This window comes from Ambystoma mexicanum, chromosome 2p (assembly GCF_040938575.1).
Source record: "Ambystoma mexicanum isolate Mex_15411 chromosome 2p, UKY_AmexF1_1, whole genome shotgun sequence".
In the NCBI taxonomy this organism is placed as follows: domain Eukaryota; kingdom Metazoa; phylum Chordata; class Amphibia; order Caudata; family Ambystomatidae; genus Ambystoma; species Ambystoma mexicanum.
In genome coordinates, this window is record NC_090923.1 from 1,263,081,523 (window position 1) to 1,263,102,936 (window position 21,414).

The following is a 21,414-nucleotide window of genomic DNA, read 5'->3' on the forward strand; positions in this document are numbered from 1 at the left end:
GTTCAGGAGTCTAGAACAGAAATATTGGAACTCCCCGTTGAGATTCACATGTATTTCTCTGTCCAATTTTATCTCAAATGTCCCGACATGGCAACATTTTGTAATTTACCAATAAATTCCATGAATTATAGATATTTATATTCCTCTCCTCATGACGGATCGGTGAAGCTTACTTTCATTTCGGCACCTCATTGCACTGGCGTGCTATGAATATTTGCCATTTTCACGAAAAGTATAATATTCCTGATACCTAATTTGATGACCCGTCAGCTTACCAATTCTTAAATTCAAGATATTTTTGGGGCAGCCAGAAACACATTTTAGCTTGCTATTGCAATTCCACACGTCACATGTTGATACATTTTGTTTCAACACAATTGCCTTGAAATTATCTTTAAAATGACATATGAATGGCTGCAGTGTGATTTATCTTTGCTGAGACAGTCAGTAGTTATGAAAGTGCATTTAAACTAATGGAAAATATTTAGCATGTATACAAATCTTAACTCTCATTTCCCCAGATAGGTTTAACTGCTTGAACTGCTGCAGCCTTTTGGGCTCAATGTTGTTCTAAGGCCAATGACAAAGCCATTCGCCTTTTGTTCTTTGAAAGTTGATGGGCTGAGGAGATCTGTATCATTATTATTATTATTATTATTATTATTATTATTATTATTATTATTATTATTATATTAATAATATTATTATTTATTAGTATTATTATTATTATTACTATTAATAATAATTATTTATACCACACAGCACTCTTGTGGGCCCCAGTGAGCTCACAGACAAAACAGTACACAAAACACAGGCAGAGTATCAAGAATAAGCCAAAAATTCAGAATTCAGAGAAGCAGCCACAGAATTGAAAAAACAGGTTTAATAGCTTTCTTAAAGTCAGCCAAACAAGTGATATTGATGATATCACAAGGCAGAGAATTGCACAGTCAGTGCCCCAATATCAAAACAGGTACCTCCAACATTTTTCAATTTAGAACGAGGCTCAAAAAGCTTGCCAAGACCGTTGGAGTGTAGAGATTGCAGGCTGGGGGCCGTCTGAAGCTGCTTGTGTCAGATAGGCAGGTGCTTGGTTCGACAAACACTTATGAGTAAGGGAAAAGATCTTCTGAGAGATCTGGTGGTGAACCGGTAACCAATGCAGAGATCTCCTAGCCTACGTGACATGCTCTGTTATAGCCAACCCTCACACAGCTCTAACAGCCCCATTTTGGGCCGCTTGTAGAGTCTTAATATTACCCTTCGCTGTGCCCATCAGGAAGCTATTACAGTAGTTGATTCTGGAATTCACCAGAGCCGTAGCCAGCAAAAAAATGTTAGCTGTAGATAGATAAGGCTTAATCTGCCTAATCAGCTTAGTCGTTTAAGCGGATACAGCCATGGTGCAAAGAACATGTTGCTTCATACAAAGGCTTGAGTCCAAATAGAGATCACAAAATGATAATACCATGAGCATGGGGAAATAGAAAGAGAGTCAATTGATAGATTGTAAGGTAACACCCGATCTAGTATATGACCCTCTTTATGTGTGGGATGTTTTATCTGTTAGGAGAAACCTAACACGTGTAGTGTTGACTGAAGAGAATGGCCTCCTGATCATTACTGTCAAGCAACCACAACTTAAAATCACCAAGCGTAGGTTGATTTCTTAACAAAGAAAATTGTTCTTCGAATAAAGACGTTTTTAAAGGAAGATGATACATGACTAAAAAGCAGACTGTCATATTAAAATCCATTCCTAATTTGATTAGTGTATATTCACAATTATCAATGACAGTCAAATGAAGCATGTGTATATTCAGGGTGTCTCTAAAATTAAATGCTGTACCCCCACCTCTTCCCTCTTCTCTATCGGTTCTGAGAATTCTAAAACCTGATGGAGTGGCTAATACAGCTGCATGATTGGTGGTATCGATAAGCCGAGTCTCAGTCAGTCAAACAATATCCAAGTTGTAAGTCAGAACTAGGTCAGCGACTTCAGTTGAGTGTTTCACTAATGATATAGTATTCAATACTGCTATATTCAACCTATATTTCCTTCTGCCCCCCCTATTAGTTGTGGGCACGATAGTTTTATCCCTCATTTGCAGAGAACTCGCACCTTGGGGACTTTCTAGTGTGACATCTGGGTGTGAATACAGGATATTTCACTAGCAGAAGCCTGCAAGGATTCTTAACAATCTTGAACATCTTGATCCAATGCCAATCTACTAATGGCAGTCACACGGCTATCTGCACAGACACCAGGAAGAGGGGTCGATCTCTGGGAAGTCTAAAGTAGAGGGCATAGAGTTTCCCATCCCGGTGCCATAATATCCATGACGTGCTCCGATGTGGGTCACGATGTGGGTCACAAATTCAATTCAATTGAATGCTTACCCAGATTGTTCCTAGCAGCTTGAATAGCCTCTAAAGGATGCATATTCATGTGAGGATCGCTGAAGTATAGCAGCACACTGATGCGCTCGTAACCAAAGTCTCACCTGACCAGCAGAGAATATCCACTCCATACACGACATGGACCGGCACGGACCGGCACAGACCGGCTAGTTCATCCTGCGCCTGGTATGCAAACAAATAATCACAAAAACTACAAAACTCATGGGATCTGTAGGTCTTCATTGCCTAACGTTCCAGAAAGTAGCAATCTCATAAAAAAGTTATTCAAAACTCGTAACACGATGCAACATTTGAAGTTAGATGCAATACTACAATTTTAAATCTCAAATTGCCAAAAAGGGTTTACAATAATATGATGATGTCCTAACATATTCTAAAATACAATTTTAAAACACGTGCAAAGTATGCAAGTCTAGCAGCAAGTCAAACCACTTTCACTGTAATACCAGGGTTAACCATCTTGCAGGTGCACCTGGTAAAGAGCGGATGAACTCGTACACATCCTCCACGTTGCACTTGATGGGGTCGCTGGCCAGGAAATGGTGTCCTATTTCAACAAGTTCTCTCATGCGGATGCTTGGGAGCTCAATACTCTGATCACCCTGTAGATGGTGGGGTGCAGACAAGCTGGCTGAAATTGGGGAGAGTGTCTCCTTGTAACTGGAGTTGTCTGAGCAGCGGCTGGAGCCTTCCTGGCTTTGGTCAATTTGAGCGCAGCTCCCACTGAGCCCATGGATGTCAGAGCGCAAGGAGGCTGATTATTGGTGTATTTGTTGTGGTTCTGCAGGCTGCCTTTCTGTGATCCCCTACGATTGTGTTTGGTGCCTGCTGTCTTCTGCAGTTTGCTACAGTCGGGATGGAAGAGACCAACCCTCTTTGTACAGCCTACGTTGTACTTCTTTGCACAGGCCATGGAACAGAAGTGCTTTGAGCGCTTAAACTTGTATTCTAGTCCACCTAGCCACAGGGTTCAGTTTTGGAGTATCAGCATCATCTTTGGATTCTTATGGAAAAGGCTGCTCCATCTCCAGGTAAGTTGTGGTAGTTGTAGTGGTTGTTGCAGTGTCTTGCTGTGGTCTTTTCACAACCAAAAGGGCATGCTGGTGCTTCTTTTTCAGGCTCTCGACTAGTACTGATGTGTGTGCTACCCCATCCACGGAGTCGCCACCATTTCTTTTGTGGTGTTTGTCCGCCCCACCAACAGATTCGGATGTCCGGTATGTCGGGAATGGCTCTGGCCACTCTTGGATCACAAAGCCTTTGATAACATGCGTCAGGATTTGGGGTTTCACAATGGCCTGAGGTGGTTTGTTCTCACCGGTGTGGGGGCCAGTACCAGCGAAGGTAGAGGTGGAATTTCTATTTCCTGATGTCATGCTGGTGCTGCAGAGGTGGTTGTGTGCTTGAACAGTGTCTTGTGCCACCTCTTGCATGGGAGGCCTGTTGGATCAAGAAAGTTCAGACTCTGGCGCTGTTAATGATGTTGGTATGTTGAGACATGATGGCTGAGGAAGCAACGGTAGACCTTGTGAGGAGAGGTTTTCGGTGAGATTCTTTTCTACTAAGGAAACATTTTTTCTTATATTGTCCTACGGACGGGGCAGCTGTGTTGCGGGGCGGACTGGATCTGTTGGATCATTGCTGATCCTTTCTGAAATTTGTGTTGTGTTGCATGGTTGAGGCACAATGGATGCCCATTAAGAGTCCCACTATCATGCCCCTGTGATGCCAGCACCACAAGATGGAGCCTTGAAGAAATGTGCAAGGCTGGTAGAACATGCTGGTTGGTCCTCTGCTTCTGGCCCTGAGGCCGTGCTGACATCTGGCATTTTGTCCTGTAATCTGAAGTTGACCATAATTCTGATCTAAAACTTTATAGTTTCAAGCATTATACCCATCCAGGGCTGGGTCTGTGTTGATCTGGCCCTGTCGTAAATACTTTGATGTAGATCAGCTTCACAGAGATTTCCCTTGCATATAAGGAGCCAGGCAGGCCTTGAGAATCTTCCCAACAACAAGAAACAGTGTCTGTCTCAGGCCTAAATGAGATTTACATGTGACCTATGAAAACAAAGTAGCCTTTTCAATTGTTGCCGGTATCTTGCATGTGAAGCATATTATACATTTTAATACATTGCATCTCGCCAACAAACACAAAGTATTTTCCCAGATATATTAATTTTAGCCTGGAAACATTTGTTTTCATGTCTTCATTTAAAACTAAAAAACGCACATGCGAGGCCATTTTGGTTTGATTATTTAAAACCCCTGCTTTTTATGTAGAATGGGCCTTTGATTTTCTTTTGCAAATGTGAATTAAAGACTGCTTTTTCAGTTTGACCTTTCCCTTTGTAATGAAAACTAGAACTTCTGATTTCCAGTCCTTGGCCATTCACGTAGCATTCCCATTTTTATCATAGTTCTTCCTTGTGTTACTTGCAGAAACACACATAGTATGCATTACTAAGCCCATTTTCAGTGTGGAGGTTTTTGAAGGCTGGCGGGTCATTTTTCCAGTGGGGTTTCAGTTATATCTGTTTGGGCGTTGGTTAAGTTCCACAGATTCAGTCCGGGTGCTGGTAGTCTAGGGTAACTGAATGAGGCTATTGAATGTCATTGTCATTTAACTTGCACATTTAACCTGGTGGATCCCTCCTAGGAAGTTAATCCTTAAAGGATAACTGCCATATTCACATGGAGAAAGTCTTTATAATAGACAACAACACTAAGCTCAACCCTCCCCCCAAGAAGAATAATGCTATTTTCCATTTATTTTGTGAAATCTGCTAAAACTAGAAGCTAACATGCATATGTGTTAAAGTATATTTCATATAACACTGCCTAGAAACGAACATTGGCCTAAGAACATTCGCACCACACTGAAAATCGCATTTGAATCAACCTGAATAAGGCTGACTATGCCGCCATTTTAAAATCATCCGCCATTTTGATTAACTCCTGTTTCTGTCTCATGTTAAACTTTGTGTTTTTGGCTCCAGCAGAGAAAAACTAACTTTGCACTCTGTCAACGTAGATAAACATGTTGAGGCTGCTGAAAGTGGTTTGTTTGTCCTGCCCTAAGAAACCTTGGAGCTAAACTAAAGTTGAACTGAACAGTAATTTAGATGTTGTCTGTATCAATAGTGTCATCCTCGTTCAAACAGTCAAACATAATGTTGAATAGCTGAAATCGTGTGCCTTCGCAGAAATCTTTGTGATCGTTCCTTGAAACTGGATTAACTTTAAGCTTGAAAAGAAATGTTACCATTGTATCGTATGTGCAGAAACACATGTCTAGTGCTTGAGGAAAACATTGAACAATGTATAGTTATTTGAATCTTTATTAGTATGTGAACTGGCTACGAAACCTAAAATGAATGAGTAACACGAACAGGGGTTGGACGATGTAATGGGGATTGTGGCAAAATGTATTAAAACCTGTGTCTTTGTAATGTCCAGCACTCTCCTCCCTCACAGTGTCTACTTGTACACACTGCGTGGCGTTGAGAGCCAGATAGCTATCTGACCAATAAACTGTGCATGTACTTTTGAACCCGTGACTAGCGCCCATGTGGGCGGGACAAAGACTGATATGCAAATGGATATTTCCCATCTGTGAAAGTTACAGTGAGCAAAAAGCGTGTGCTGCAAACTCTCATCTCAGAACAGGCTATCATGCCATGTTCTTTCTGGAGAGGAGCGCCTGCTACCTTTTTTAAATTACTTTTTTGTGGAATTAAGCCTCGATATTTCTTTTGATCTTTCATATTTTACAGTAGTCATTGTTTTCTAAAAGATGAGCCCCGCCCTACATTGTAAAAAGTACTTTTTCTCATTCCAGTGGGGACAATTTTTTTTAACACTGTAATCTATGTATTTTAAAGCTGTGGTGACTCTCAGATCTGGCACTGCATCACTCCTAGTAGTCCCACAGTATAACGCCTGCAGACTCAGCGGATCCTCTTTCTCTGTCCGATCATCTGGAACTCCCTACCCCTGAACATTTGTAATATTGACAATCACCTTGCATTCAGAAAGGCCCTCAAAACCTGTCTTTTCCTGCCTTCACCACTCTACATTCTCTAGTGGCACGTAGAATTGCTGACCCAATCACAACTCTCCTATCCGCCAATACTGCATGGATGCTGGCAGCGTTTGCAGCAGCACACCATGAGAAACTCTTCCTTTCCAAACACAACACCCCTACCCACCAATACCCCATGGATTCTGGCAGCATTTGCAGAGGCACACCGAAACAAACTATCGTCCTCACCTCACCCCCCACCTTGTGATCTCTCCGGCCCACCCCCCTTGCTCCGCTCAAGCACTTTTTCCAAGGAGACCATGAAGAGTGAGGCCAGCCAATCGCACTGAACCAAGGATATAAATACCACAGTCATGCTCCAGCCAAGCCTACGGTACATATACCTACACCACTTCATTGGACACAGGCACCGCCTCCCATCCATGCACCCAAGAATGCAGCTATGGCTATGCTATTCCAGTCTAGTAACACACATAGCCATTCACACTGAAACCCTTGATGTACCTTAACACCTCTGCCATTATCATACAGCGAGACAACTAACAAAAACAATTCGGTTTAGCTGGGCACACATTGAATCTCCAGCAGTAGAACTCTACCCTAAACCATCAACAGCGCCCACCCATGTGCCTGAGCTCTGGGCTGCTTACTGGAGCCTAGGAGCCTAGCCAGCCCACCTAAGTCCTAACCTGGGACAAAAGCACACAAGCATGTATAATTAAAATTCTTAGAACCTCCTACACATGGACTGCAGTTGCCAAGAGCGTTCGAACCACACATCGCATTGAGGCCATACAAAGGGCTATATAAATGACGAATACAATACGATACAATTTTGGTAGCCTATGGAGGAACTATCAAAGGCACTGTCCCTCAGACAAATAATTATATGTTCCTTTTATATTTTTTCCAACTTTGCCAAACTGCTTATAATAAAAGAAGTACACATTTCAAGAATTATGGAGCACATTGCAACTGCCTAGTCAGTTTTTGGAAAACTCGATCAGCCAATGTTCAACGATATGCAGCAAATACTTACTGTGGGTATGTGTGTGTTATTTATTGTACTTTTTTATTTTTTATTGTATTTGATTTAAAATTTTGTTTAGCGCTGGTCCTACCCGCCTTACATGTATCATATTTTCAAAAGGTGGTCGTCGAAAAAAAGAAACTGATTAATGTTTTCAGGAAAGCATAGGAAGATTAGGATAGACACGTGATTGCAGTGGAGAAGGGCAGGGTAATGGGAGTGAAAACAGGTATTTGTATCCCCCAGCCTGCTTCTGTTAGTTTCCTGGCTATAGAGTATCCAGATGCTGTTCTTCTGCCCCTTCAGCGTTCCCTATAACCAACTCCCCAAGTATGTCACCCACTCTGAGGCCTTGGATACTCATGGTCACATGCCCACTCCTAGATTTGTATTGTTCCATCAATTCCATTCTCGGAGTTGTAGCATGTGTTCACATGAGTCAAATACATTGGAGTAAAGTCAGTTTGAAAGGGCCACGAGCTGAAGTCTAGTGGATGACTTCAGTAACATTAACAGCTCAACTTCTCTCACTCTGATAGGATGTTCACGCAGAGGAATCTCATTATTAAACATTATTCTCCTCTTGTTAATTGATTGACTAGAATTTTAAATATTTTATTAATATTATTATGTTTTACATTGCCTATTAAAATACCACCAACACTGTTTAAAATGCAGAGTGTAAGAACAAGCTTAATAGTTAATTAAATCCTGCTCACTGCCTCCTCTGAAAGAAGCACTTAATCATATAGATCACGTTGTGAGAGTTGCAGTCTTGGTTTACTTCGGTTTTATGAAATGTACCACAGTCAGTCGGGGGCTGTGAGCTACATCTCGTTTCCCCTTTCTCCACAGTGATATCTCATTTATCATACTGCTATCGTGGTGGGCAGGGGGTTTCGTCTGGCCCCTGAGGTACAGTATAAAAGTGGGAGGCCTCCATTTGACAAAGTAGGTTCATAAGTATTTATGCGAAATACTATGTTTCCACTTTGGTATTTATAAGAAATATGAGTTAATAGAGAGCTGCCTTCAATAACTGTACCTCCTCCTTGCACTTCTGAGGTTGCAGGCACGGAGGATAGGATCTGCCTTTGCCCACTGTAGACTGCATTTGCACTACATGTGGGATTATGTAAAATACAGGAAGGCAACGTTTTACTTTGGATTGAATCCAAAATAGAAAGTAGTTCGGAAATGCCCCATTCTGTTGAGCTCACATGTGCAGGGCACAAGGGAATCCTGGTGGGGTGAGAGTGCCACACGGTCTGTGATGCGGTTCCTGGAGGCAGTACATGAGTTATGCCCAAGGACCACCATTTTATTCAGACCCTTGCATGCTGAACATCTCCCACTCGTCCCAGAAACCCCCTTGTGACTTGGAGGTGGAGACTCGTAGGCACCAGAAACGAGGAGCTGTCAGGGATCAGTGTCAGCAGATAAGAAGGAATGGTCACAGGAGCACATCTGGTTGAGTTCATGGTGATCAAAGGGGAATAAGAAAGCATAGGTTTAGTCATGACAACCGAAATGAAAGTGTCCTTATACCCAGTGCACAGAGGTGCAAGGTGGTCCACTGCCCAATCAGAATCACATGGGATATTTGTAGTATGTACAGCCTCAGACTAATGAGAAATCCAGCTCGTACCCCTCACACAGATGCTTCACAACCTATTCTCAGAGGGACAATTGCTCCATGAGTAATTTATAAAAGGAGAGCCAGGCAGTGGGGATATGTGGGAGTTAGGAGAAAGATAGTGACCATGGTGAGAGATGAGCATAGCAAGAGGGGGAGGGGAAAGGAGGGACAGGTGAAGAGTGTAAAAGGGAGAGTGAGTGGAGTGGGAGGAGGAGTGAATAGAGAAGGAGAAACAAGGAGAGGGTGAGGCCCAGAAAGAGAGGGTGTTGGGAGGAGGTGTGAGTGAAACATCATGGAAGAGAGGAAAGTTATTCGGCCATATTTGTTATCAGTAGACAGGCTCCCACATTTTGGTCAATTTGGGGAAACGTGTAGGTTTGTCCTTAAGTAACTTACAATAATCACGGTGTGGATCCCTTGAGGCTCTCATTTATCTCCCTGCTGATGCCCAACAAGGCCAACGTACGTGCCCAGAGTTGCAACTGGTATTCTTGTCCAGAGGTAAATTGCCCAGCATTTAGTTGGTGGACTGCCCTTGTGCCTGGCACCATACTCATCTGCAAATGCATATTTCCCCACTGTGAAAGTTACAGTGAGCCAATATGTGGTTGTAGACCCTCCTTAGTGGGAACCTTCCCAGATAATGGGTTATTTGGCCATGTTCGTTCTCAGCAGAGGGACTTGCACATTTTCATAAACGTTTATGGTACAACTCAGTGTTTTTTCAGTGCTGTTTCCTTAGTCCATGCAGACAACATTGATCTTCCTTTTGTCTCTCCATCCCTCTCATGCTCTGTCACTATCCTTCTTAATTCTTCTCTTTTTTTAAACTTTGCCATTCTCTGCTGTTTACATTCTTTTGCTTTCCCTCGACTGTCTTTTTATTCATTCCTTTTTTCTTCCTTTTTTCTTGCACGCTCTTTCGTTCTCACTTTTGAAATGTCGTTTTCATTCTCATCTGAGCAGGCACCCGACAGTAGTGGTAATCCAATAGGACAGGATTGCACGTCGTCCCACTTTAGGTGAGGAATAATCAACCAGAACTGAATGTTAGGCTCACATCAGATCTTATTCTGGATTTGAGGTCCTGTATTTATAAGCTGTGCAGGGATTATAATCGGCATGCCTGACTTGAGGCATCTATATTGAAGCATATACTACAGTAGCGAGAGTATAAACGAAGTGGGCAAGGAATACAAGTAGGCAACGGTTTGTGCAGCAGAAAAGAACAGAAAGAAAGAGAGACTCAAATGGAATAAGGAGACTTTACATAAAAAACTAAGAGCCCGATTCTCAAAGAATTCCATTTGTTGGTGAAAAAGTTACATTCGCACTGTGATTCGCAAAGAATGATACAATACGGCAGAGGTTTTTCGGATTCAGAAAAACACAGCTGGAAACCGCATGAAACCAAAAACAAAATGGGGAGGTGAACAGTGAAAAAAGTTTTAAATGTTTTCATGAAAGTGAACTTGAACCACTTTCGTGAAAAAATATTGAAAGTTATAACTAGTTTCTGCAGATTTGGCTAGGTGCCCAATCAGAGCCAGCTTCAAACAGGGTCAAGGTACAATAGGACCACGTTCATAGTTTTTGCTTTGTGAATTGAGTTGAACGTTGGTGTAACTCTTATTTACATTGCCCATACTTGGACACACCACTAGACACTCCTATTTGACATACCTAAAGGGGTTGTGTCTAGAGGAACACCCTCCTTCCAACCAGTAGTAGGAAACCATGTTTGCATCATAGATTCTCCCAAATAGCCTGTGTCACAGTTTTGTGAATCAGATGTAATTTTGCATTTCCCCCACTACAAAAACGTGGAGGCCAGAAACGTAGTAATGAGAGCATTATAACAACATGAGAGCATCCATGACCTAAGAAACCAAATGGGAACTATAATTGACAATGGAAATGTAGCCATACTACATCTTCTAGACCGCTTTGCAGAATTTGACAAAGTAAATCATAAAATTCTATGCCACCTCCTGGACGGCGCTGCAAACTTCTCACCCAATGCCATTGCCTGGATAAAATCATTCCTCTCTGAGCGTACTCAAAAACACCTAAAAAAACGTGACCCCAAATACAATCACTTTGTCATGACCTGGCGAAATTGCCCCTTCTGGACCTCATGGTCATTGTCACGAAGGGCTTGTACTCCTTGTTCCTCCCAACATGGCCGTACCAAGCTCCGTGCTACGCACTAGCTTTCACGTCGTAGCACGTACTATAAATTGGTCACGCCCTTGCGGGTCCGCGTGTCTCAACGCTATCTTCGATAGTGACCCGACGTGTGTTTGCTCTCTACATTTGCTTCCATGATCCTCATACTTCCTTCCTTGCCATTTTTCCTGTTCCTGGACTCCCCCCCTACATTGCTTGTTTATCGCTAATCCTGGACACCCTGGAACCACAAACTTCCCGGAACTCTGAACGCGCTCTGCAACCTGACGAGGCTCGGGCGAGCCTATTCAAGACCCGAACCACCCACAGGAAGAGTCCTGCGGCCGAACAAGGGAGATCCCGATCACAGGTGAGACGGGGGGAGATTTATGACAGTTTGAGACGCCAAACGATCAATACGGATTCTACCATGGAGAATGCTATTCAGGATCTGATGCGCGGAATGCAAGAACTTTCCACAGAGATGCAGAATATAAAAGCTGAGAATGCAGCGCTAAGACAGCTCGTCTTGTCACGCGACTCCGCGAACATGGACAGCGTATTATAGGGAGGAGTGGTTGATAAATACAACGGTTCAACAAAGACCTTACGTGGATTCCTGGATTCTTGTTTGGTACATTTTACCTTCAGGCCCTACTATTTCACAACTCCTAGGGCTAAGGTTGGCTTCATAATATCGCATCTTTCCGGTAATGCCCTTACATGGGCCACTCCATTACTCAATTCAGGGGATGCTCTCCTGGATGATTATGAAGGGTTCATCGCGGAACTCAAGACCATGTTCGAACGACCAGAGCTGGTTCACCGTGCTCAAGAAAAGCTACTTGACTTCCAAAAAGGATCCCAAGACATGTTGACCTATGTTACCAGATTCAAACAGCTAGCCAAAGAGGCGGACTGGCCCCTGGAAGCCAGTTTTACTTTGTTTCGCAGAGGTCTAAATGAAGAGATTAAGGACGAGCTAGCCAGGGTGGCACGTCCTAGTTCAGTCCAGGCCCTCCTGGACTTGTCTATGCAAATAGACTTTAGAATCCAAGAAAAAAAGGCCAAAAAGAAAAAGAATAAAGTATCAATTCAAAGATACTCCCTAGAGAATACTACAAGGACAGAATCTGCCAAGAGTCCGAGCATTGATTCTGAACCCATGCAACTTGGAGCCTTTCGTGGACCAATTTCCCTGCAGGAAAGGTTAAGAAGAATACACACAGGCGTATGCATGTATTGTGCCTCGGATAAACATCTAGTTAAAGTATGTCCTGTGGCTCCTCCCCGACGCTCGGGAAACGCCAGCTCCCAATCCTAAATGGAGCAAGGTTTCAGGAGAGGTATGTTTGCTCCACATCAATTCCATCCTTGAACTCTCCTGGACAAAACAAATTGGTGATATTACAGGCCTTTTTATCGCCATCCAAGGACGAGGTCTACCCCATACTGGCCTTGGTGGATTGCGGAGCAATGGGAATCTTCATTGATCAAGATTGGGTCAGAAGTCATAACATTCCGTATGAAGCAAGAGGTTTTTCACAGCCAGTGGAAGCGATTGACGGAAGACCTCTTTCCTCAGGACCCATAAGTCTGCAAACAAGGGAGATCCATCTTTCCATAAATCATCATCAAGAAATAATTGTGTTTGACATTATAAAATCAGCCCATTACCCCTTGGTTTTGGGCATGCCCTGGTTACAAAGGCACAATCCATATATATTAACTGGAAGGCCGGATCCTTATTCCTGGGCTCGGAGTTCTGTATGAACCATTGTTTAAACCTGGATACCTCATTCACAGCCCCTAAAAGTCCACCAAGGTGTCCAGAGACACCACTCATGGTTTCCAATATTGTACAAGTTCCAGAGATCTATCAAGGGTATGGTGATGTATTCTCTACTGCCATCGTTCAAGCCTTACCTCCACATAGACCTGAAGACTGTGCCATAGATACTGAACCCTCAGCAGTGATTCCCTTTGGCAGGATGTTTATCCTTTCAGAACCAGAAAAGAGAGCCCTCCGGGAATACCCAGACACTAATCTTGAGAATGGCACCATAAGACCTTCAAAATCACCAGCTGGTGCTTCATTGTTCTTCGTTCCTAAAAAGGATACCAAAGAGCTCAGACCTTGCCTGGACTATAAGGGCCTAAATCAACACACCCTGAAAGACAGATACCCACAACCCTTTATCTCGGATATCCTTGAAGCTGTGAGAGGTGCAGTGATATTCACGAAACGTGGATCTCTGAGGTGCTTACCATTTGATCCGTATCCGGGAAGGAGACGAATGGAAAACAGCCTTTAGAACACCCTTTGGTCACTTTGAATACCTAGTCATGCCCTTTGGTCTGACTAATGCTCCCGCAGTCTTCCAGCGTTTTATGGATAGGGTGTTCTCTGACATGTTATTTCTCAATGTTATCGTCTACCTGGATGACATATTGATCTTCTCAAAGGATTCCTTGAAACATGAAGAACATGTAAAGGCAGTACTTCAACGTCTCTGTGAAAATCAACTCTTAGCCAAACCAGAAAAATGTTTGTTTCATGCTACATCAGTTCACTATTGTCCTTAGTTCAGAAGGAATTAGTATGGATCCTTCAAAGGTGAAGGCCATACTGGCTTGGCCCGCCCCAACATCTGTAAAGCAAATACAGTCCTTCCTGGGGCTTGCCAATTTCTACCGGAAATTCATTCCCACCTTTTCCGAGATTGTTCAACCCATTGCTAATCTCCTGAAGAAAGACGTTCCATTCAACTGGTCTATACCACAAGACAAGGCATTCCAACGCTTGAAAAAAGAATTCACTCAGGCCCCCATCCTGGCCCAACCTGACATAAATTGTCCTTTTCTATTGGAAACAGATGCCTCCAATTACGACATAGGAGCAGTTTTAAAACAAGAATCCGATGATAAGTTGGAACATCCCATTGCTTACCTGTCACAGACCCTGACTACCAGGGAGACTCACTACTCAGTTCTGGAGAAGGAGTTATTGGCCATTCGTCATGCCTTCACTGAATGGAGACATCTACTCCTGGGTGCTGAATATCCAGTTCAAGTACGTACTGATCATCGAAATCTTCAGGTCCTACAATCCATTGAGTGCAGGAACAGTAGACAAGCTTGATGGGCCTACTTCTTTGCTCAGTATCAATTTCAAATCTCACATGTTCCTGGACCGCAAAACATGATTGCCGATGCCCTTTCTCGGCGTCCCGACTACGTTCCCTTGGAGGATAAGATCTATCCTAAAATGTTTCCTCCCTACAATCTTTGTAGCTCAAGCGATCAATCTCCTGGAAGAAATCAGAGTACAGACTCAATCATCTGAACTCTGGAAGGACATATCCGAGAAGAATCCCTGGCGTTTGACAATCAAGGAAGGATATTTATTCAAGAACAATTCAGTGGTCATTCCGACAAAAGAACTTCAACAGAAGGTAATGAATCTATGCCATGATACTCTTCACTCCGGCCATCGAGGGTAACCAACACCTTCCGTCTTATACAAAGACAGTTCTGGTGGCCAGGGATGAGGTCCAATGTAGTTCAATACATCAAGACCTGTGCAATTTGTAGTCAGAACAAATACGATAATCAGAGGCCGGCGGGTCTGCTTCTACAACCTACGTTGCCAACCAGACCCTGGGAAGTTATTGCCACTGACTTCATTGTTGAATTACCACATTCCCGAGGGTATACAACCATCATGGTAACCATTGACTTGTTCACTCATCTAGCTCATTTTACACCATTGTATAAACTACCATCTTCCTCAGAACTTGCTGGAATTTTCCTGGAACAGATTTTTCGTCTTCATGGCCTCCCTTCCAAGATTATTTCGGATCGGGGACCTCAATATATTTCACAATTCTGGAAACATCTCTGTCGTGTTCTAGGAATCCAACGTGCCCTTTCTTCAGGCTATCATCCACAAACCAATGGGGCAACGGAACGAGTAAATCAAACCCTGGAACAATATCTTCGTTGTTTTGCCACCAAGGTTCAAGACGATTGGTCTCTCCTTATACCTTTAGCCAAATTCTCCTACAATAACTCAGATCATTCAGTTATTGCAGTCAAGGTTATCATCCGTCTGTTTTACCATCAGTTCTTCCAGAATCTACTCCGGTACCTACCCTTGACTTTTGGATTCAGACGCTGATCGACTTACAAAGAGAGGCCAAGGATCAGTTAGAACAGGCCCAGACTCGAACCAAAAGATATGCGGACTCTAAGAGAAGACCATCACCTTCCTATTCAGTTGGCGATCAAGTCTGGCTAGCCTCAAAACTGTTACCTCGACATCTACGACCAAACAAATTGGCTCCTCGCTATTATGGTCCATTTTCTATAAAGGAGATCATCAATCCTGTCTCCTTCTGACTTAAGCTCCCGGGTTCCTGGAAGAAGATACATCCAGTCTTCCATACTTCCCTGTTGAAACCCTACGTTAGTTCTACTCGAAAACCCTTCAAACCCACACCTGTTGTTGTGGACGACCAGTTGGAATATGAGGTGTGCTGTATATGTGATTCCAGGTATAGAAGGGGTCGATTACAATATCTGGTCGAGTGGAAAGGCTACCCCCCTAGCGAGAGAACATGGGAACCAGTTTCTAATTTAAAGACCCCTCGTTTGCTCAGAAGATTCCATCTTATTCACCCAGGCAAGCCTGGAGGAACCAGTCTTCGGAGGGGGCATGCTGTCATGACCCGGCGAAACTGCCCCTTCTGGACCTCATGGTCATTGTCACGAAGGGCTTGTACTCCTTGTTCCTCCCAACATGGCCGTACCAAGCTCCGTGCTACGCACTAGCTTTCATGTCGTAGCACGTACTATAAATTGGTCACGCCCTTGCGGGTCCGCGCGTCTCAACGCTATCTTTGATAGTGACCCGACGTGTGTTTGCTCTCTACATTTGCTTCCTTGATCCTCATACTTCCTTCCTTGCCTTTTTTCCTGTTCCTGGACTCCCCCCTACATGGCTTGTTTATCGCTAATCCTGGACACCCTGGAACCACGAACTTCCCGGAACTCTGAACGCGCTCTGCAACATGACGAGGCTCGGGCGAGCCTATTCAAGACCCGAACCACCCACAGGAAGAGTCCTGCGGCCGAACAAGGGAGATCCCGATCACAGGTGAGACGGGGGGAGATTTATGACACACTTCATAATAGATGGAAATACCATTACCGTCTCTAAAGAAGTCAAAACCCTGGGTGTGTACTTGGATTCTTCTTTAACCTTCTCTTGACAAGTTAACTCCATAATCTCATCATAAAACGCCAAACTCATTAATGCCTGCAGACCCTACTTATCAGCAGACAGTTGCCTAACCTTAGCAAGAGCACTCATTGGGCCTCATTATGACCCAGGCGCTAATGGGTTAACGGCGCCGTAAAAGGCTGCAGCGCTGTTAACCTATTAGCGCCTAATTACGAGGTCCCTTTGCGGGACCCGACCTTAATGGCTGGTTTTACCAGCTGTTAAAGTAGGGACCCGCAAAGGGACCTTGGTGCTAAGTACCGTGCCGCAATTTGCGGCACCGTACTTAGCGCCTTCCCCATTCCCATTAAGCCCTATGGGGCAAAAATGGGAATCGGGAAGGGCTATGACAGCATGGGGAATTACCGCCCCGCCAACCTCGGAATGGGGTGGTAATTCCCCATTCCGCCATGGCGGACACCGCCATGGACCATGGTGCTAATAGCACCATGGTCCTCCGCCTGGGTCGTAATGAAGCCCATTCTGTCGAAACTCGATTATTGTAATGTCCTCCTGGCTGGCACTGCGACTAACAGCATAGAAAAACTACAGGTCACTCAAACAATGCCTTACGGGCAGCACTAAACATACCTAGAAGAGAACATATCTCTAAAATCAGACGCAAAGTGCGCTGGCTGCCAGTTCGGGAACGGATCAAATTCAAAACAATGGCAATCACCCACAAATGCCTCACTAACATAGCTCCTAAATATCTTACCAACCTGCTAACTCCAACCCAAACCACCAAGACCACACGCTCCACTACAGCCTTCCTTCTCTCTGTTCCGAAATTCAAAAGAACAACGGCTGGGGGACGTAGCTTGCCAGTTGGGGCAGCCAAAGGTTGCACCCTACCTCTAGACATTAGATTTGACCCTTCCGACACCTCATTCCATAGAAAACTCAAAGCCTGGTTCTTCACCTCCAATGTGTAGCCTCTGTGACTTAATGCTTACAGTTTCTTCCTTATACAATACGCTTCTGCGAATACATCTGCTCTACGTTATTTTCAAATTACCTATGTTAATAAGGTTGCACATGTAAATACTACTGATTATGTATCAACTGGATTACTTTATATGTAAATATCTTATGACTGTAAATATTCTTATCATGATTTATGCCAAACCACTGTTTTCCATTGTTGCCTGCGGTAACCCTGTAATGTTTATTACCTTCTCTCCAGCGCCCAGATACCTACGTGTTTGGTGTGTGCTACAAATGCTAAATAAATAAAATAATTAAATACCACTCTCTACCTGTTGCGTCCCTCAGGGCTCTATCCTATCGCCATGGCTCTTCAATATCTACCTAGCCCCTCTGGACCACACCTTCTCTCCATTTCCCATTCTATGCTGATGACACAAAGCTCTCCTTTAGGCTTCCCTCCTCCAACTCCTCTTCATCCTCTCTCATACCTGACTGCCTGACTGCTGTTCATGTGTGGTGCTCTGTCAATGATCTCTGCCTTAATGCCAGTAAGACAGAGATCCTTCTCATTGGGTCACCTGCTCCCTGTTTCCTGCCCCCACCACTCTCTGGCCAATCTCCCTGTGCCCCCTCCCCTCACCCTTTTGTGAGGCAAAACATTTTGGGGTCATCTTTGACTCCTCTCTCACTCTTTCTCTTCACACATCACAGACCTTGCCAAGAAGTCCAACCTTCAGCTCCACCGCCTTAGAGGTGTTCTCCCTTTCCTCACCTTCCTCTAGAAGCTCAACATCTCCAGGTGCTCTCTAGGCTCTCCAACCAGAGAGTGGGAGCTAAATCCCTTTTTTCAGCAGGTTCCTCTCTCTGGAACAACCTCTCTGCCCCCCTCAGACTTGAGGCTGAACTTCTTAAGTTCCGGAATCTTCTCAAGACTTTCCTTGTCTCTTCTTCCTTCCCTCTCCCACTCCTGTGCGAAAGTCCCTCTGCCGCTGTGACTGGTCCCTTCTGAGTCATACAGGGGCCAGACAACCCCCAACCAGTCTCCCCCAGCATCCCTTACCAGCACTTGCCCTCGGCCACCCCCCCCAGACTAGCCCTAATCTTGTCCACCCTGTCCATTGCACTTATCTGCCCTTTGCCATTCTCCCCTTGCACTTGTCCTCGCTGGCCCTAATCAGCACATGCTCACCCCCGTGGAAATCCCACTCCTGCACTTCCTCACCCCCTCCCATCCCTGCCCCCTACTTCTCCCTCCCCTGCACTTATAACCTTTGTCTTTGCACTTGTACGGTAGGAGTGTTACATGGCCAATATAAGCATCATTGTTGTTTTCTTTTCCCTATGCCCCCCCCCCCCAACATTTTTTGTCTTGAGGCAGCTGCACTTACTGTTTTCAGTGGGGAGGCCAAAATTGCACAGAGTCATTTGAAGGTATCAGCCAACTCATTTTCCACTTCTTCTGTCACAATTCACTGTGGGGTACATGTCACAGTAGAGGAAATTGCATGGTTATAATACCACGACAACATTCACCAAGAACGACAGGAGATAGCACTTTCAGTTCCGCCCACCATCTCAGGAGCAGATGGGGGACAATAACTGACCTTATCTACCTGAGAACACAGAAGATTAAGAGACAGAGTACTTTCCCAGCAGATGGAGATTGAAAACCCAGGGTTTCTATTTCCGTAGCCTACATCCACTGGGGCAGAGAGTAATGATAATGATGAGGTTGATGATGATCAAGACAAAGATATCGATATCGATCGGGCCTCATTACAAGCCTTGGGTTGCAGGAAAAATTGGGTGGTAATTCCGTAACTGCTACCTTTCCCACACAACCAAATTCGAATGGTTGGCACATTTACCACCGGCAGAATTACTGTTCTGTATATTTGCCGATTTCTGGAGAATACTTGAGGTAAATGGAGAATTACCACCACTTGTAATTCTTTGGTAACACCCCGACGACGGAAAGGGCAGGACCCCCTCCTCACCAGCCCTTCAGCAGCCCCTCACTTGGTGCATGAAAGAGCAGCTGCTTCCTGCTCTGCGCCGGACAAGCCCGTACGACCACGGGGCCCGCATCCACCTGGAGGTAAGCCAGCTGCGACCAGAAGATCTCCTCCTGCTGTAATCCGCTCATTTGCAAACCAGCAGCAGAGGCGGATTACATCCTTCTTTTCACTCGATCCTATGCCTGGTCCGAAAATGGCCGTGCATCCCACACGCAACGCAAGCCTCCACAACAAGGCTGTTTACTGCGTTGCTTAGCAACGCTTGTTTCATCTTCTGCCCGCACCTATTCGCCGGCAGGCAGAAGCCGGCACCAGCCCTTCCGGCAAAGGCCTGGAGGACAAGGCCCTGTTTCGTGCCTGCAGCCCTGTGGCACCCCGACGACAGAGAGGGCAGGAGCCCCTCCTCACCAGCCCTTCAGCAGCCCCTCACTTGGTGCATGAAAGAGCAGCTGCTTCCTGCTCTGGGCCGGACGAGCCCGTACGACCACAGGGCCCGCATCCACCTGGAGGTGAGCCAGCTGCGACCTAAAGATCTCCTCCTGCTGTAATCCACTCGTTTGCAAATTAGCAGCAGAGGCGGATTACATCCTTCTTTTCACTCGATTCTATGCCTGGTCCGAAAATGGCCGTGTGGCCCACACGCAACGCAAGCCTCCACAACAAGGCTGTTTACTGCATTGCTTAGCAATGCTTGTTTCATCTTCTGCCCGCGCCTATTCGCCGGCAGGTGGAAGCCGGCACCAGCCCTTCAGACAAAGGCCTGGAGGACAGGGCCCTGTTTCGCGCTTACAGCCCAGTAGGACCCCGACGACGGAGAGGGCAGGAGCCCCTCCTCACCAGCCCTTCAGCAGCCCCTCACTTGGTGCATGAAAGAGCAGCTGCTTCCTGCTCTGCGCCGGATGAGCCCGTATGACCATGGGGCCCGCATCCACCTGGAGGTGAGCCAGCTGCGACCTAAAGATCTTCTCCTGCTGTAATCCGCTCATTTGCAAACCAGAAGCAGAGGCGGATTACATCCTTCTTTTCACTCAATCCTATGCCTGGTCCGAAAATGGCTGTGCGGCCCACATGCAACACAAGCCTCCACAACGAGGCAGTTTACTGCGTTGCTTAGCAACGCTCGTTTCATCCTCTGCCCACGCCTATTTTCCGGCAGGCGGAAGCCAGCACCAGCCCTTCCGGCAAAGGCCTGGAGGACAAGGCCCTGTTTCGTGCCTTTTTAGCGCGAGGATGCGCGTATTTGCGCTGGACCCTGCCAACTCTGGAAGCTTCCCTACTTCTGATTCTAGCAGCAACGGGTTACACTGCCAGAGCGAAAACAAGTATAGAGAGAGAGAGTGCACCCATATCTCTAACTTCTTGTCAACATAAAATCCACTTGCAGATACCCTAGCCATAGGAGCTGCATAAAGAGCTAAGTCCCATTCACCAGCACCTCGCTCATGAGGCAGGAGCTTCGTCCAGCCAGCCATCTGACCCCGGAAGATCTCTACCGCGCCGGCATCCTGCTGCACGCCAAGGATGAGGAGTACAGGAGCCGCGGGTAAGCAATCATTGCAGCCACAGCCCGCTCCCTTCATCCCGTTCCCTCCGAGATCCCAGCCCTGCAAAGCAACCGCCACACACGAGGAGCGCAATGGCGGCTCCCTCATTTCTCTTTGTTTACTATTGCTAAGCAGTGCATCACACTACGCCTGCTCCACACCGTGCTGCCATCATAAAGTGATCTATCTACGCGAACCAATTATATTAGCGGTACGACACAAGAAATCATATCCGCCTGCTACCGCCACACCTGCCCAAGACTATAATCTGCTGCATACTGTAAGTGTAATCCTAGTGTACTCCTACAATTTGGCTCGCCATGAGCTGCCCTAT

The 21,414-nt window shown here is 45.3% G+C and overlaps 1 pseudogene; it reads right to left on the reverse strand.

Annotated features, from left to right (window-relative positions):
* Nucleotides 1–2,855: 2,855 nt before the first annotated feature.
* LOC138567881 (polyhomeotic-like protein 2 pseudogene) lies at nucleotides 2,856–3,797 on the reverse strand (annotated as a pseudogene).
* Between the last annotated feature and the right edge of the window lie 17,617 nt (nucleotides 3,798–21,414).